Below are 737 nucleotides of genomic sequence, written 5' to 3'. Positions count from 1 at the left end.
AATATTAGCAGTCGCAAACCCTAAATTGGGTCGGCTGCTCAACGACTGTTATAAAATAAAAAATTCCGGCTTTTGACTCCACAGATTTGCAATCGTCAGTTTGCAATCATCGTAGTTCTGACGTCATTATTTGTTCCAAATAATATTCCACAAATTCTGGATCGGAGTTATCTTTTATACGATAACAGGTACTACCACTATGCCACGCCTTTTGCAGTTGAGTTTAGTGTTATTGGTATGTAACAATAAAATAAGTAAATAAAAAAAATGCGAAATAATTTGAAGTCAATTGTTGTCAAAGAAAAAAAAAATATTTGTCCACTTGTTCAATTTCTACGTAACTGTACACAATTTAAATAAGATAAGGTGCATTAGCTTTTTTGATCAATTGTGCTCAACGATTTTCGAAATGGAGTTATCTGACAATCCATTTTTCGTTTTCAGCCAATCGATCCTACCGACAAGAATCTCTACATCCTCTCGCTCTTTCTCCCAGAGTTTTACTCCGAGTGGCTTAAGTTTAAGAAAATACTCTTAAAATATTGTTTTTTTTTAAGATTAAATTTAAAGGTTTGAAAATGTCAAGGAATATTTTTTTTAAAAAAAACTCCTTATCTCATAACCTATGTTTCTGAACCGGAGCCTTGGTTTATTGGAATTGAAATTGAAAAAAAAAATGATTATTTAAAAATAATATAAAAATGTAAATGCAAAGTGGAATTTGGAGTATCTACCCT

This window comes from Parasteatoda tepidariorum, chromosome 1 (assembly GCF_043381705.1).
Source record: "Parasteatoda tepidariorum isolate YZ-2023 chromosome 1, CAS_Ptep_4.0, whole genome shotgun sequence".
Taxonomy (NCBI): Eukaryota; Metazoa; Arthropoda; class Arachnida; order Araneae; family Theridiidae; genus Parasteatoda; species Parasteatoda tepidariorum.
The sequence above is the reverse complement of the archived record's forward strand: the minus strand, read 5'-3'. Positions refer to the sequence as shown.